The sequence below is a fragment of the Betta splendens genome, chromosome 16, assembly GCF_900634795.4.
Source record: "Betta splendens chromosome 16, fBetSpl5.4, whole genome shotgun sequence".
NCBI classification, from domain to species: domain Eukaryota; kingdom Metazoa; phylum Chordata; class Actinopteri; order Anabantiformes; family Osphronemidae; genus Betta; species Betta splendens.
In genome coordinates, this window is record NC_040896.2 from 2,464,238 (window position 1) to 2,482,484 (window position 18,247).

Genomic DNA, 18,247 nt, shown 5'->3' on the forward strand with positions numbered 1-18,247 from the left:
CGACCTACAGCTCCAAACTAAGGCAAGACAAACATTTCTGATCCTCTGAGAAGTCTGGTGTTTCTCAAAGCGCTAAAATTGAATATTCCAAGTTCATTAGTTATCCTTAGGTTTTCCTAAGTTAGACAGAGATACTCTTTTCACTTGATCAAAGCCATCACACATTTAGGTCTTGACCATTCCTTATCCTTTCATTAATTGATTCATTCATTGCTGATTGCTGTGTTTTCTGTGATTGTGTTCACATAGGTTCATTAATTGCTGTTAACATTATCTGTCATACAAAGCTTTTAACACACACACCCTCATTCGCCAACACTATGTTCTCTGTTCATCCATTGCTGATCATTTCATGCTGATTGTTCGCTCATTTCCTGTTCTCTTTAATTGAGCATTTCCATATCATGTTATTTATATATCCAGTAGTATTAGATTAATAAAAAGTTAAAAGGAATCTGGTTTTGTGTGCATTGTTCTTCAGATTTAAGCAGGAGTCAAAGAACTGCGACAAGAATTCATGACATTAGAGACTGATTTGGTGTTATTGCAAGAAAGTTGTTTTTGTTGTTCAGAACTGGTAACTCATCTGGACATCTTGACATCTAGCATTGACTAAATCGATACAAGCGTGGTTTCAGCTTTAAAACAAACCTGGTGCCCCAATTTCGAGGAACGTTAATGTTGTCACGTGCTGGTGTGTTTCTGCGCTACAGGCCTCCACACCCTCTCCCTGTGTTTTGCAGGGCAATAGGCCGAGGCTCAACTTCGATTATAATATTCACACACCACGCTGTAAGCGGCTGCAGGACGCGTGTGGGCACACACGGCATCAAGACACATGTTACATCCCTTTATGTTTCAGCAGCCCGTCATAACCCTCTTAACAATGATTACGCAAATATCTCGAGTCTATGAAAGTGCTTGTGTTCTTTAAATCGTAATAATGATTCTCAAAAAGAAACATGTATAAGGGCCCACCAGGCAGCTGCTATGAAGTGTGAAACGTGTTCAGATGCGTCAAATCTGTTCTGTAAAAGATTACAATCTTGCGCCGAAGACCTCTTCAAACTTCTCCACGTCCGTGAAACACACCAGGGTCTGGGCTATTAAACCAGCCTGTTGCTAAAGATCGCGCCCCCTTCGTTCAGCCTTGACATCTGTGATTCCTGGAAAGAGTAAATGAGCCAGATTGATGGCAAAACAGGGTTGATTATCTTGATTTTTAACAATGTGCTGGCTGAGGGGCACACTCCCTCCGGGAAGAAAGCTCCTGCCTAAGGCCCCGTGCTAAGCTGCCAGGAAAACTCCCCCTCCAACTTGCTGATCAGTCCAGCCTCTTCCTGGCCCTGCTGTTCTTGTTCCGGGCTGGGTTGCGGCGCATGTGTGTCTTAGACACACTCAATGACTGCGAATATGTCTTCCGGGTTTGGTGAAGGCTCCTGCATGCTTTCCAGGAATGCCTAATACTAAGAAAAAGAGAGGCTTATTACAATAGACACAGCGGAATATACAGTAAGTAAACATAAATATGTTTTACAATAGCCATACTCACTGTCAAGGTTGTGATCGGTCCGCGGCGCTTGATGAATTTCGGCATCTTTTTAGAAAAGAAAAAAACTTATTTTTAACACATTGTGGACTTGACTTGCTGTAGGGGGCCTTGCTCTTGAGGCAAATGCTGGCGCTGGTGGCTGGTGAAGCCAGTCAGTCTGCCGATGATAAGAAACATTTCAAATGGTTTACAGATGTGGCGCTGACCCCATGCCCCACCAGTTACTCTGAGACCCACTAGTTTGTGTGTGATTGGGAGGAGGGCACGAATCTGAGCCTTTTACTACAGAGGAGGCAGAAGTCAATTTTCTATAATGAATCGTACTACTCATATGAAGTTATAATATATACCGCATTAAAACATTCTACTCATTCTACACATGCTGAAAATCCAGGATATTTGCTTAATATTAATACTACCACTAAGTATAATGTAATTTAGGAAATTAAGAAGGGCTTGGTTGAGGATTCATTCTTGCTTCTGACAGAGAGAGGTTTTTAAATACGTATTATTGCTCTATTATATTGTGCTACTCACTCTAAATAATAGCACAACAAAAGAATGAACAATTGCAACCCCCTATAACACAAGCAAAATTATGAGCTATAACCAGATGGGGGCTGAAAAAAAGCCTTACACTGGCAGGTTCAGTATGTCCCTCCATCAGCTAGAATCTGCATGCATGTAGCTCAATAATGGACACAGAAATAATGGGGCGCCCATGATCACGGTCTAAAGCCATACGAAGAATGAAAGACCCTCTTGCATTGACAATCCCGGGATGCCTGCTACATAGTGCCACATACCCTAGAGCCGTTTGCAGGCTGAATGAGAGCAGCCATCAGCGGAGTTGGGAGGCTGCTGTCAGGTTTTTGCTCTTGGTTTTATTTTGAAAGGACTTTCTGTTTTTGATTCCAGTTTCCGGTTTTATTTTGTAAGCACTTCCGTTTCTGGTCTCACCACAGCAGTCCCCGCTTCACTCCCGGTCCTCATTACACACACCTGTTTTATATCAGTAATCAGCCTCCTGTATTTAACCACCACCTGTCGCTTAGTTCTTTGCCAGATCGTTGATTCCTCTGTGTTCACGTATCCAGCAACTCCTTATTCTTTGTATTCCGTATCCCGACCGATTGCTGTACCTCTGACCATCGACCTCGCCTTACCCTTGCCGGCATTGTAAGTCTCCGTCGTTACCGAACCTCGCCTGTCATTGACCCGTCTGAAGCCTGCTGATTCAGTACCTAGATCTGAGCCTTTCCGGTTATTACCTTCTGCCTGTTCTGGACCCGAGTAAGCTGACTCCTGGTTTGTGCCAAAGGACTGTCGTTATCTGTGTATGACCCCGGACTGTTGTGACCTGAATTTGGAATTAAATCCCATTTTTATCGCACCTTCTTGTCCCACGTCTCATCACTGTGCATGTGGGTCCGATCATTGCCGTAACCTGACAGCTGCATGCAGACTATATAATACAGCTATAATACTGCTGCAGAACAAGCTCTTCAGGATGCTGAAATGTATAGCCTTAATATAAATATGAGGGTCAAGATAGGCTTAAATGCTATATTAAAGGAGACTGACCATACTTTTCATTCTAAAGAATATTGGACTTCAGTGTCTCAGTAAGGTCTCTGTAATTTTTCATCTCATAAAACCCTTTAGATCGTCCACACTGCCCCTGTCAGTATTTGGTTCTCACTCCTCATCAGCAAACGCTGTTTTCTGGGCGTGTCGCAAGTGTTATGGGAAAAATTGTCTCTTCCTTATTTCTATGTGTCTTCCTTATTTCTATGCATTTCTATGCAGTTATTATACGAGTTATGACTTATGTTCTGCAATTAATATCTTATGTTTTGTCTTACTGTATGCATTTGACATTTGACCTAGATTGTTCAATGGTTGTCTCTGCCTGATAGACTCTCAACTCTAGCTCCCAAGCCCAAGGTCGGGGAGTTGTGTCTCTGTCTGTTGAGACTTGGTGCTCCTTTCTCACAGATAGTTGGACGTCAGCAATGCAGGTGTGAGAAAGTCTTCACACACACGGCAACAGGGAGGAGATGGTGCATGTAATTTGATTGGGTTAGAAAGACATTCCACCCTAGTCGGACAGAGAAAGGGGTTAAAAGGCAAAAGCAACTTGAGGATCGTGGGCTCTTTGCATCACACCTTCGTGGTGTGTGCACTGATCTCCCCAGCTGGTTTTTGGTTTGTTGATGTGCACGATCAACATCCATGCTTTTTATTTGCTTTCCCCATTATTTTTATTTTCTTTATTATTTAAATAAATCGCACAAAAGGACAACTCTCTCATCTGCCTTTATTGCAAAATTTCCACCACACAAGCAAAGCTGCTCACCACACCTCTGTGCGGAATGCATGCCTTTTTTGTTGTTATTGTTTTTTTTTAAATTGGCTTCATGGATACGAGCCACCGCACGGTTACGATACAATAGGTGGCAGTAGTGCGACATTGAGAACGCAATCCACCGCAATCCTCCACAGAAGAAGAAGACCCACTACAGAACTGCACGACATTAGTCCGCTGGTTCGTAGCGTAGTAGAACCATACGTCTACGATCCCGAATCTGACCCTGAAGCTGAAGAGGAGGCTGTTGAAGTCCCCATATTTCGGCTGATGCAAGATGTGTCTCATTGGTAATGTCGCATTTACTTCAATTAAATTGATTTATGTAAATTGCAAAGCGACTAGCGGTTGGAAAACTCTCGTTAATAGAAAACACTACTTTAGCTTACATTATACAAATAAACAAAAGTTTGACAGCATAGCTGAAATAATATAAATATATTTTACATTTACACATTTCAATCTTTTTGTCTTACTTGTGCTGCTGCTCTGACATAATTTTATTTTAAAAAATGTGCATTAATATTCAGAGCAATCACTGCATGACCTACCTGGGAACAAAATTATATATTCACCTGATATATTTTTATTGCTTTTAATTATGCTTTTTGATCATTCTTGATAAATCTGACAGTATCTGTATCTGAAGTTGTTACAGGTATCTAGTCTACAGAGGCTAGTGAGCTGGTGCTGGGGATTCCTGGGTTGAAGAATCTGAGTTGCCATCTCTTCATGCTTGGGTTGTAGATGAAGGCAGAGTTTCCTGATGGATAAAACATTAAAACACTTATTACGATATAGACAACCTGTGGAATAACTTTTTTACCATTTGAGTAAAAATGTGTTTTTTGTGAGTGCAATACTCATTAGGATTTTTTTTTTTTACCTTTATAGTTTACCATATTAGAAAGAGAAAACGTGTAATATCAATATTATGATTTCCTGAATAAAAGTGTTTTCCCTTCAGAAACAGAGTTCAGTGAAATACGTAATAGTTAAAGTTAAATTCCAACTTTATTGTCAACCAAAAAAATGCACCACTACTCCAAAGCTAGAACGAACTGTTACCTTCACACTCCAATGTGCAATGTATAGGTTACTGAGTTAATTAAGAAGTCTGGGGGTTTGAGGACAGAAGCCTTTGCAGGGCCTTGCAGATGAAATGCTTGATGGAAGTAGGGTAAACAGTCCATGTCCTGGGTAGGGGGTACACTTGGTTATGTTGGAGATTTGTTTCTGCAGCAGGACAGGTATAGTTGTAGACAGATGACCAGGGAGATGTGGTGATCCTTGTTCTCATTACTATTTGGAAGACTGAGCGGAAGCAGTCCTCTACCAGATGGAAGCTGTGGCTGTCCTCACCATCACCTCATCAAACAAAAGGTACTGCAATCAGAATTATAGATTAGTGAAATGTTCATTATTATGTAGGTCAAAACCTTTCCTAATGTAAGAATACACAATACTAGACAAAAAATTAAACCAAACAAGAGGACAGGCCTGTCTGTGCTAAAACAACAGATAAACAGTTGTTACAATTCAAATATAAAATCTAAACAGTATATACCAATTAAATTAAAATATTCTATTGCCTATCTTACTGTTGGTACATACAAACTTACATACCTTCACTCCTGAGCTGGGCAGCAGATGTCTGTGTACCAACAGTCTGCAGTGATTTCTCTGTTTGACAACCTCCTTGCATGTGGGTAACTGGGATGTGCCCCCCTACAGTATAGAAAAGACAATGTTACATTTACTGTAAATTGTATTGGTCCTACAAATATAATTGCTATGGTGCAAAGCCATAGGTAACTGACCAGATAAGCAGCAGTTATTGTAGAGATGTGACTAATTAGCAACTAAGCTTGCAACACAACACAGTAATCATTCCAGCTAATCATGTTAGAATTTGATAAAACAATGACATAACCCGAAATCACAAGTTGATTTAGGCTGTGACACAGGACGGGGTAATAACAAACATAATCGCGTTCCTCTGCAATAATAATCACTACAATAAGAATATTGTAGTGATTGTCAAGCTGTAGCTCTAAAGTGCAAAGGCCTAATGGCAACACAGGGCTAATGCACCACACAAATAGGAGCGGCAGCACATGCAACAGGACAAAAGCTCGATCCACCCCTCCCTGCCTGTCGCCACTGAAAGGCCGGTAGCAATTAGCCTTTTCCGCCCAGGTGTGTGCGATAACAGAAAAAGGCCAAAAGCTAGATCCACCATTCCCTGCCTGTAGGCGCTCGAAGGCCGATAGCTAATAGCTTGTCTCACATGTAGGTTACTACATTTTATCCAGACCAACTAACATACAAGACATTACAAGAATCAAGCATGTACTAACTACAGCGAGCTAGATCCACCGCTTCTTGCCTGTAGCCACTCGAAGGCCTATAGCTATTAGCTTTTCTCCACACAGGTGTGTGGCTGCAGGAGCCCACATAAGCACATTTGTAGGGGACAAAGGCTCGGTCGACTGGCTGTAGCCATTAGCATAGCTAGCTATTAGCTTGCCTTACACATGGGTTACTACAGTACATTTTAAACAGACAAACTACCATTTTAAAACATTATAAGTATAAAGCATGTACTCACTTCAATGAGTGGATGACGAACTGTAGGAATAGATCCTTTTTGTTCCAACAAGAGCCGTGGAACAAATCCAGCACTTCCACCTTGTTTGAAATGCACATGCGTATAAATACTGAGTGTGTTTCTGGCACTGGTCCGTTTAAAATAAAAGTGACCCACAAAGTCCTCACTTGTTGATCCCTTGGTAAAGTAAATCGACTTTGTTGTTGGTTTAAACACCCAAGAACAGAACACTTTCTATGGGAGGACTTGGGCGCTGCCATGCTTTTCTTTTCACGGTGTCTGAGAGGGGGGAAATGGTGGAAGTCCAGTTTTGGTTCCGTATCATCGTGGGGGTGGTGGTTCAGGATTTGCAGGGAGGACTTCTGTTGGAGAAAATAAGAACATTTACCAGGGCCAGATTTTGATTATGACACCCAGATTTTTAATTTGGGCCCCCAGAGCGTGACTAAATGCCATGTACACTGACCAAAAGGCATGACAGGGTGTGCAATTCAGCTCACCGAGCAGGCAATCAAACTTTTCCAAGTGCAGGGTTCTGCATACAATAAGTCGAATTGTTTTGTGTGTTCTCACATGCCACATTCATCTTCTAACCTGACACTCTATACTAGTGATGGGTAGATGAGGCGTCATGAAACGTTTCGACACATTGCAAAACTGTATTGATACTGTGCCGATACTGTGTCGCTGAATACTGACACCTGCTGGACATTAAAACTCCCTACAGGCAACCTAGTTGACGTACTCAGCTGACATTGATTTTGTGACTTAATATATACAATAATATAATTTAAGCCATTGTATGTTATATAGTATTATTTCATATCTTCATTTACATTTAAAATTTATATTTTTTGATACAGTCGATAAAGTGGACATGTATCATAACGTAAAAATCTAAGTGAACATGTTGTGAATGAAGATGCCTTTTTTTGTTTTTTTTTTAAACAAATTTGGTCTCTCTGCCCACTGCAATGAGGAGATCTTGCCAAAAGTTATCTAGAAACAACACACTGCCATTTTAGTACACCATTTCCAAACAACAAGAAACAAATAATGCTGAATAACATGCCTGAAGTGGGTGCAGACAGCTGCTGTTCTGACTGCAGTCTACTGACGGCCTCATTGCACTTGGAGGAACTGCGGAACCAGAGTGATTTAAATCTGGGGTCTAGAAGTGTTGCTGGGGTCAACACACTGAGGTGGTTTTGTTTAAATAGGAAAGTTCTGTCGAACAAATACGATTTTTAACCTGCATAAAACAATATGATTAGTAAAGAGTCACTTTGGAAATTAATCTGAATTTAAATAGATCAAGTGAAAACTTTTTAAAATTAATTAATTATTTTAATAATACACTTTCACTTTATTATAAAATTAAATCAAAAAAGAAACCTTATTTTCCGATATGAGATGAATTATAGATTAATTTGACGATGAATGGCAAACGCTCATGGATTTCTTTTGGCAGATGCATCCCCACACATGCGCTTCCTCATAAACACAGTCTGGCGCGTCAGACAGTGACTGATACAGGAACTGTATCGGTCACGTGCTTTCCCAACGCGATACGCGCACCGACACAGTGTTTCGCTCTAAGAGCTCGACGCAGACGCCGACGCATCAGTGTTGCCGGACCCATCACTACTCTATACTACACCCATGCCTTACCATGAAAGGTTTTACAAAAGGTCTTACAAGGTTTATACAATGTTTTGACGTTCACATTGAAAACTGATTCAGAGAGATGCGATACTGATGTTTAATTGTCCTTGCAATGACAAACAGGGGGGAAAGTTAGAGAAAATCTATTTCATCTATTCATCTATTGATCTAATTTATCTTTGTTGTTTATTCATTATCTTTTACATAAAATCACATATATCATTTAACACATATAATCATTTAATAAAATGGTATGCATTTGCTGTGCCTTATAACCACATTGACAGGTGCACAGACGTCTAACCACATGCTTAAGTTCTTATACAAGTATTGTCATATACGAAGGACAATTTTGTCACATTTGCTTTTTGTTCCTATTCAGGCATAGGTGTTCAAAATCACAAGAGGGGACCTGTTAGTATTGCTATGGCTACTTGGTTGTTTCCGCATGTTAACAGGTGCACCAATGATGTGATACTGAAGGCGTGTACAAGCATCAATAAAGTGTTGTGCTTTGGGGAAGTTCGTTGGAGTTGGTGGTCTCTGAGTGAAGCGCTTACAACGCTAAGATCTCAGGCGAGCTCCCCTTGGCCAAGTAAAAACTGGTTGGCTCTCAGTTGTGCTTTATTGTTCTCGTCTCTGTGTGTATCAGTGCTGTTGTCGTATTTTCAGACCCAACAACTTCCTACATCTGTGACGAGGGGGGGAACGGGACGGTTTCAGAGTAGAACGAGGTCTGTCTCCATTGGATAAAGTTTCAAAATGTTAAAAAATGGGGAAATGCACTTCTACCGTGCTCAGCGTGTGTAAATGTGAAACATAGAGTCACAGGAACACTCCAAAATATCTAAAAAGTGGATTTTGCATGATATGACCCCTTTAATAATGAAAAGAACATACACCTTATAAGTAATTTACTCACTTTTTTTATTATTATTATTATTATTATTATTATTATTATTATTATTATTATTATTATTGCCTAGCTTGGTCAACTTTTTGTGTTAACTTAAAAAATCCTATATTTAATGTTATCCTATGTCTAATGTTATCACTTTAATTTTTACTGTCTCTATTTCAGCATTTCAGAATAGCCTTGCACAGTGTATTGGGAGCGAAACCTTATTTCCCTAATTATAAGGGCCAGGACCAACCAAAAGTTTTGTCCTGGGACTTTTCCAGTAGCGATGCCAAACCAGGCCGAAAAATGAATAACAAAATACTGATACTTTCTGACGGACAAACCGTCACAAAAACGACTGTGTATGAAAACCAAGCCTGCAAATTTGATCCAGGCAGTAGTTACATATTGGGCTACATGGTAAAGGGAGAGTCGCCCCCATACCATTCAACTCTAACAAGAAATACTCAGGTTTTCAGAGGCGCCCACATCACCATCACTGATGTCCTTATCAAGGAGGGGGAAGCCCTCCTTCAGCCGACTTCAGTACTTACCCCGCTGGCTAAAGTCTCCGGTCAGCAAGATTTCATGACGATAGAAGGGGAAGTTACTGAAGTAATTGTATTTATAACAGCAGCCAACATATTAAATTATATCATAAAACCAGCAAAGAACAATGTTGAATGCTGATGTCACAATTTTGTGGGAATATGGGGATAAATAAATTTACTTTACTTACTTTACTAAAAATTTGTCTAACTAATCAATCTGCCTTTTTTCTCCACCACAGGTCTCAAGTGTGAATAAGGTGTTCTTGGGAAAGGACAAAATTCCCCTCTGAAAATTAACACTGCATAAGGTAGAGTGTCTAAAGTGTCATTTTATTTCGATAATGATAATAAGCCTTTTCTTTCTTGCTTGAATAATGCTTATGTAACATGAAATGTTATATAATCATTAACGTTTTTACTGCAGTACCGACGCGTCGCCACGGTGCAGCGAGTGCATCGCTGACTAAATATTTTTAATCCTTTAGCCAGCTGAAAAAAATCAGGACGCTAGTGTTGAGGGACCTCATCTGTAAAATCTGTAAATAAAAGAATAATAAGGTTATTATTAAGGTCCCACATGCTCAAACAAAGGAGGCACTGCGGCCTGCATGTAATGTCTTCATCCTAATAGTGGTGAGTGAGAACAAAGAGATTTCAAATCTGAGCGCCAAAACCAGGCGCCAGGCTGGGGAACCATACCTGGCTCCCCTGCTGAGACATCCAACTCCTGCTGATAAAAGCGACAAACGGAGGAGAAACTTGGACGTCAGCCATCCTGATTGGATCACACAATAGGAGGGGCGTGACCAAAAACACGGTTATAAAAGCCGCCGTGACCGAAGACTCGTCCCTTGTTCTCTCCGACCTTGTCCCGTCTCCCTTTGTTCTCTCCAACCTTGTCCCTTTCCCTTCTCTTCTCGCCTTCGAGACAACTGCAGACCTTTCTTCTCTCCGTCCACCTGGAGCTTCCCTCTGCACCGGCACACCTGGAGCCTCCACCGCAGCCAGCAGCTGAACCGTGGACGCCCATCTACTTCCAGCCATCCGGCAGGAAACCGCCAGCTTAACGGCCTAACTCGCCGCCGCATCACCTGATCATGACGCGATCACTGCAACGCACACGTGGACCGGACCGGACCGCAGCAGCGCAAGCACGCACGCCCGCAACGCCGGATCTTCTCACCAGGATTAAGCAGTAAGGCAGAGGCATTCTTAGGCTATCAGTAATTGTTTTATTGTTGTGTTGTAACGCTGTTATAGATCTGCGTGAATCTAAGAGGTGCACATTGAAGTGTCGTAATTTGTGATTGTGCTAGCTTAAGTGCTTTATTGTGGTACTGTGTGGTTGTTCGGTTTCTGCTGTGACTACGCCAAGCACACGTTTAAACCAAAACTTTGGTTGTGATTTGCTGAGTTATTCAAGATAGTGTTGACACTAGAGTTAATATTAATCTTTTAATAAAGCGTTCATAATTTAATTGGTCTGTGATTATTTGTATATGGTTTTACAGCACTAGTGAATTGAGTCGGCTATGGTACAGAGCTCATACTTCAACCAACTTAAATACAATTGAGACTGTATTGGCTATTCCAAATTGGTTATTGGTCCCTGGCAACAGGGTGGTGCCCCGTAAATTAAGTGATTATTAATTACATTAATAATTATTAAATCAATAATAGTTAAGTGTTTCACTTACCAAACTACAGACTTTGTCATATAGTTATATATATTTAAGCTAATAACCAAGTTTTGTGAATCTAAATTATAAACATAATTGGTATCTCCACTCAGGAGCAATAAATCCAATTATTATAATTTGTGCTCCTCGCATATCCCCAACACTAGTCTTGTTTTAACCACCAGGTGGCGCAGCGTTGATCAGAAGCCTCCAAAGCACTACAGCGTAACTGAGGTCCGACTGTTAATTTCTACCTGTAACACATATATTACACCAAAACTTATTTTACTATTAAGTTTTTTCTATTAGGTATATGTTGTGTGCTCAAATGTGGGGAATATGAAGGGCAACAACTTGTTGATGGCTTAGTTATTTTCTGTTCACTGCAAAGTTATAATTGTTCTGTGTGGTTTAGAACAGACCTGCGCCACAGCAGCAAAAGATTCTTGTTTTCATTCTCCTCAGCTTTTTCATGTTTTAAATAGCAGGCGTCTCTTAAGAATATGTACACACCCACCGCTCTAACATCTAATACAACACATTGACTTAACATATTTCCATGATTATGGATCGTGGTTTAATTAATATAATTTGAATGCGCATGGCCAAGTAAAGACATAAAGCGCAGTCCATCAGCGACTACAGCCGCTTATTTAGGTTTTAAACTTTCACAACTTGTTAATTAATGTTTTTCAATCGTCATAGGTTTTACGTAGATAACTGTAATAATCATAGAAATTTGTTTTACAGCAGTTGTCTATCGTAACTTTCACATACGTCAATCAAAAAAAGTTGTTCTCTTGTTACCTCTGCTTATAATTTGGTGGAGACATTAAACTCTTACACAAACACGTGACGTGTTTTGGAGACATTTGTCCAGACAGAGTGACCAATACACAAATGTATGGATGTGCAAATGGCGGGGCAGCAGTCTTAGCAGAGAGCTCCAGACTGCCGCTCGAATGAAACACGAGATCGAATGATATGTGATGTGTTTCGTACTCAGATGACTTGGATCTGAGTTCAACCAAGCTTTTGTTTGTCTCATGTTTGCTCACAGTCGCAAAGGCAAACTTCACATGCCTCCCCTCCTCCGTAGAGGCGCCTACACATGCTAATGTGTTGCTACCACTCGATCACCAGGTGAGAAATACTTCAGCTCCGGGAAAAAGCTCTGTGGGAGAATGGGCTGCATCGGGCAGTGTGATCAGCTGCAGGTCATGCAGCAAGTAGTTTGTTCTACATACAGTCGTAGCACTTAAAAGGTGTCAGCCTTTACGGCAACCCCACACTGGCCTTTATGACGCTGTCCTATACTCATGTTATATAGGCCCATGTAGAGTTACCTATCAACACCTCCATGGTGTAATGCTTTGTTTATTGTTTAACAGCCTTGATGTGTAAATTTTTTGCCCCGGATTCGAATCCCGGTGAAAGCAGGAGTTGTAATTACTGAACATTTTTATATTTTGGCATACAAAATAGTAACAAATGATTAATAGGGCTGGCAGCCTGTATTATTTAGCAGAGCTACAACCATGTTCCCAGGAGGTTCACCAGCCGCTTTCGGCAGTGAGTCATAGACGGACGTTGTTCTGCCCGCTTTCATGTAAACACGGAACTCTTCACAGTTTTTTCAAACGTAGATTTTGTTAATTTCGGGTGACGAGGGGGGGAACGGGACGGTGGAGACAATATGTTAATGTCTCTGTGCCAATACGTAGTAGGTGATGGGGTTTGAAGTTTGCTTTTGGAACTGAATCAGCATCAGACGCTGTAACTCGCGTGAAGCGAGTTCCAAATCCACTGTGTTGCCTGTGTAATAAAACATTGTTTTTCTGCAGATATTGTGGTAAATGTCATTACGGTAAAGTATAATAATGCAGCTTCCGTTTAAAGAACACATTGACTATCTCTTACTGGTTTAACTGTTTAACTTGACCACCTTAAAAGTGGTCAAATTGGTTTATGTTATTAGTTATTTTCAATAAAAATCCTCTTACAGATTTTATGTGAACGTACATAAGAACTGCGTTTAAAAGCACTGAAGTGAAAGGTTTTTAATGTCAGGAGTATAAGAAAAAAGACCATTGGTTTTAGAAGCCAGATGTTGTTTAATTAGTAGGAGATCAGATCAGGGGACTCTGCCGGTGTGCGCACCCAGCTGATTCATTCCGCCTCCAGACAGGCTCTTGCAGCGACATGTTTGGGGTCATTGTCCTGGAAAAGACGATGCCGTGTTTCAATATACTTTCTAATATATGGCCCCACTGTGCGTTTGATTATGGACTCCTCGAAAAACTGTCTATCCATAATCCCCTCGAAAATAATCATCGGTCCTAGTCCCCACCTAGAAATCATTCCCCAAACGTGGAGTTTGAGGGGATGCTTAGGTCGCGGTTTGGAAACCAAGTGTCCTTTCTCTGCGAAACTCATTCTGGCAAAATGCTCCAATGCCACAGGCGATTCGTTTTTCCCCAAAACGAGAAAACGGGAAACAGCTTTAAATCCATTAATGTGTTTGGTTTTGAAACCACAGTTTTCAGCTCGTTTATTTGTTTTTAACACGCTGCTTTGAATAAATGCCATTTGTCCTTTTTAAAAGAGATAATGGGGGTTTTTCGTTACAATACGAAGTTACTGGACTTACTGGGAGCGTGTCCAGACACATTAAAAGGTCCTCCGGGTTTAAAACGTTCTAAAAGGACGTGTTTTCTCGTCTTCCCAGCTTTTATTCTGGAGGGGGAAATCAAACGTAGAACGTACACAGACCCGACACTTAAACACGAGGACATACTGTATAAAGACAGCAGCGACATCAGCAACTGACAACAAACACTAGCACGTATTGACAACTTGATCCAAGTCATCTGCCTATGAATAAGCGGCTCCTCAGCACCATCGTTGGAACGTCACATCACTGTCAGCTCCAGACGGTGACGCCACTTCCCCGATTCTCTTGTTGCCTGCATTTGACAAGCATACATTTCTGGTTAAGCTCTGTCTGGACACATCATCTGTCATTCGGGCTCTTATGTTTCATTCAGAATCAGAGCAAACTATAGGTCATTGCGGTCTGAGTAAATTTTAAGAGTTTGGTTAAACTTAAAAGCTGCTATAACAAGACAACGACTTAGTTATTCGTTCTTTGCTTTTTTCTCAAAACGAAAAATCAGCTTTAAATCCAACTCGGTGCCTTGTGTCGAAAAAACAAAAACAATTGAATTCCGTCAATTAAAATTACGAGTTGAAAAGGAAAACCAAGTTTGTTTTGTATTTTTTCCTCATGATCAACAAACTAGAAGACGAGTATAGATATACATATAAAATACATTTATAACACAGATTGATCAATAAATATAGATTCCTATTTTATGTTATTATACTTATATTGTCGTATTGGATTGGCTGGAGGAGGGACTGTGTCTCTCAGCTGGCCTGGAAACTGTGTAAAAACATCAGCAGCTTCGGCAATTGACAACAAACACTAGCGCACACTAGCGAGCAAAGACGCATAATAATCTATAATATTGAAAAATGAACTACTCTACATTTAATGATACAATACCATGGCATCTATTTTTCAATAGGTCTGGTGTAATATATGTGTGTTACAGGTAGAAATGAACAGTTGGTTCTTAAAAGATGCCTGCTATTTAAAGACGCAAAAAAGCTAAGGGGAATGCGAACAATAACATTTTGCTGCTGTGGCACAGGGCTGTGTTAAGAGAACAATTCCAACTTTGCAGTCAGCAGAAAATAACTGAGCCATCAACTATTTTATTCAGAAAAAAATGCATAGTAAGAGCAATAACAAGGGATCAAACTCAGGCAAACTATTTAAATGTAATTTATTGTTTTAAATGGCTCCCACTTTTGATCCTAAAACGTTGTAGTTGACTGTGTTTTCTAGCCTCTTGTAGAATAACCACTGATCAAGTTTTGGTTCTGACCAGTTAATCATTTAAACTTCAAATGCATCTATCATCGTTTAACTTTCTCCTTCTAAATAAGCGCCTTTGTATCTTTTTATAGTTTTCAACTTGTGAGCGTCTAAATATCGGGTGGTTTTCAGTGATTTTTCAGCGTTTCCATTAGTGTGTATTAGAGTGTGTGATGTCAGAGCTAGAATGTGAGGGCAAGTTTTTTAAAGCCAGGTTTATTTTAACTCATTACTATAGCCACAGTTTTTATTCTATCAACGTAATTTTTTCACTCGTTTGTAGTCATACTTGTCGCTGTGTCTAGCTTAGCCGTCAGACCTATACTTTAGTCGCTATCGACCTCACAGCACAGAGAGATCCTAAATTTCCCCTATAGTCTCTAATGATATTTCCGCCAGACGTCTGGGGAAAAACACAGAAGGAGACACAGCAATCTTTAGCCCTCAAACATGAAATTCAAACCAGTTGCTCATTGAAGTCTTGGGATTCATAAAGTGAAGTTATTTCTGTCATAACTATAACTGTTTTGCTGAAATAAGCCTATTTATCAGCGTTGAAAGTCTGCTTTCACAGAGCAGATTGAGCCTGATTTTTCCACCTTTTGTCTCCATGACAACATCAACTAAAACAGTTTAATTGACAGGTCAAGCTCTTGATACACAGTGTGTTTTCTATGTTCTTTTGCTTTGATTTCTTACCTGTTTCTTTATCAGATTTGTCTTTTTTCCGCTTAGTCAGAGTTTTTGTGATCCTTAACAATGTCTCTTGATAAATCTTTTTCAACTTTTTAATCTTTGTCAACTTCTCAATGTTGTTCAATTTTTCAATGTTGGTCAACTTTTTATTGTTGGTAAATTTTTTAACGTTGGTCAACTTTTTATTGTTGGTCAACTATTTAACGTTAGTCAACTTTTCAATGTTGGTCAACTTTGTTGACTTTTTTATCTTTTTAACCTTTGTCATCGTTTTGTTGTAGTCAACGTTTTGACGTGAGTAGCTTATCAGCGTTTTGAGCTGTAAGGAATTACTTTTTCTAGTTTCTTCATATGAGCATTAAATATTTAAGGTCCATGCACATGCTTTTTTTCCATGCCAAATAATGCTAAAGAATTGGACCTAGATGTCTTAATAGTGTTTGTAACTTTTCATGCCAAAAGACTGTAGATTGTCCACACGAGCCGTCTGAAAATGTGTGTTTTAAGCTCTCGTCCACAACGATATGTTTTATAGTTGTGTCGCAAGCCAAGTTGACCGCCACACCTCTTTGAGGAAGCGCATAGCCGTGACTCTCTGCGGGAATCAAAAGTCATGGTCACTGAATATATTGTACCAGTGAAAAAAGCTATCTCGTCTGGAGTTTAATCTTATTTTTGATCCAGAATCTGACCCTGTTGAATTAGGTATGTTTCAATGGCAATGTCAAATTTCATTCAATTTATTGATTTATATGATATGTATTTAGATTTTTAGTGGCTGCTAACACTAATAGTAATGGTTGCAAATAGCCTATGCAGTCTGAATTACAGACAGATAACATTAACAGAACATTTATAACACGACTATAGCTTGTTTTGGAGCATAGCGCGATAAACTAATATAAACTTATTTTTACACATTTTTTCTCCTATTCCTGCTGCTGCTGTGTCAAAAATAATTTCTCCATAATGGGTTCTTCAGCTGCAGCTTATTTTTTACATATTTGTCTGTAATTATGTGCAAATGTGGGAACTGTGAATGCCTCCTGATGCATGGTCTGACAACTGTTGCTGTCTAGATGTTTAATACTGTTGTGGAAATCTTTTTACAAAGGAGTTAACCAGAGATCATCAGTGTGATAAACCATCTCAAAGTTTACCCACAATACATTTATTAATATGACATGGTATTTTATAATAAAATTCAGATAAACCTTATCACAAGCCTGAACCAGTTGCCAAACCTACTGTCATGTATGGTTGACGATCCAGGACTGGAGCCAGCCAGTATGTCTGAATGTGTGTTTATTACAGAACGTAATTAATATGCAGTATATAAGGCAAGTTATGGACAATTACACATGCATGGATTAATCAGTATTTCAGAATTTCATAAACAATTTTAGAACATTTTACTATTAACAGATTAATCACTGCATAACCTAACTGGGAACACTGGTTTACAAACCTAGCTTTGGTTCTAAATACATATTGACCCAACATATTTTTATTTGCTTTTAGTAATTGGTATAATATATCAAGTGCTAATATATAATAGAAATGTAGTTTTTTTTCGTCATAAATTTGACAGTACTATGTCTGTGTGTGTGTCAAATCGTTGCAGGTATCTAGTCTAGAGAAGTCTTGTCAGCTGCTGCTGGGGACTTCTAGGGCGAAGAGTCCAAGTTGTCATCCCATCTTCCCTGGTCTTGTGGATCAGGGCAGTGTTTTCTGAGGGACAAAGCTCTTATGTTGGAACTAGACCACCTGTGAAATAACTACAGTAAATTACTGTTTTCATTGCAATATCTGAATAAAAGTTAAAATATTATAATACATTTTTCCTCAGAAAAAAAAATTCATTGAAACAGCAATAGTCAAAGCCAACCTTATTGTCTACCAATGCACTACACTGTATTGCTGGCTAAGTTACCTTCACAGTTCGATGTGCAGACCACGGAATGAATCGGTAGGATTCATAGTTATGTTGAAAGCATAGTTTCTGAAGTGGAACAGGTACAGTCATGGGCAGTTGGCTGGGGAGATGTGAGGATTTTTTTGTCTTCTTTGTCTTCTAGTAGATTAATGAAATGTCCAGTATATCCTATGTAGGTCACAACCTTCATAAATGTAAACAATATGTAGAGGTAGTCGAAACAGTTATGGTGTTTGGAGCAAACACTTTTTCAACTTAGCTTTTATAGTGCTGTTTTTTTTAAATCTTGGCATGGCATTAATGACTTCCTTTTGTCTCGCTGCTAAAATTCTGCTCAGGTGGGAC

At 39.7% G+C, this 18,247-nt stretch overlaps 1 long non-coding RNA gene across 1 annotated transcript; it reads left to right on the forward strand.

The window, feature by feature from the left end:
* Positions 1-1,357: 1,357 nt before the first annotated feature.
* LOC121201684 (uncharacterized) lies at positions 1,358-17,804 on the forward strand. Its single transcript, XR_005896731.2, has 3 exons — positions 1,358-1,512; positions 9,888-10,843; positions 17,591-17,804. It is a non-coding gene; the product is annotated as an uncharacterized LOC121201684 (long non-coding RNA).
* The last annotated feature ends 443 nt before the right edge of the window (positions 17,805-18,247 follow it).